At 32.0% G+C, this 316-nt stretch overlaps 1 protein-coding gene across 1 annotated transcript in view; it reads left to right on the forward strand.

The window, feature by feature from the left end:
* Window positions 1-316, forward strand: part of LOC105460094 (venom allergen 3-like) — a 7,604-nt gene that overhangs the window by 164 nt on the left and 7,124 nt on the right. The gene's annotated exons all lie outside the window — the stretch shown is intronic.

Genomic DNA, 316 nt, shown 5'->3' on the forward strand with positions numbered 1-316 from the left:
ATTTACGCAGATATACGAGATCTACAGTTTAACGGCCACTTCCGAACGGCCTTAACTAACATTAAAACGGTTTTCATGGCAAAATGTATACTTTCGATAATTTGCCAATGCCTTACGAGAAATAGGGACCGAAAAATTCAACGTTTCTAGTCGATTTGAACGCGGGTCTTTGGCACAGAAAGCATATGCACAACAGAAATATAAATATAAAGTTATTACAAATAAATCTGTAATTTGTTATAGAATTTGAAATAGAGTCATATTCATAATTTTGCATAATTGTGTAATATACATCTATACATAGTATATACAGAAC

This window comes from Wasmannia auropunctata, unplaced genomic scaffold, assembly GCF_000956235.1.
Source record: "Wasmannia auropunctata unplaced genomic scaffold, wasmannia.A_1.0 LD329035.1, whole genome shotgun sequence".
NCBI lineage: Eukaryota > Metazoa > Arthropoda > Insecta > Hymenoptera > Formicidae > Wasmannia > Wasmannia auropunctata.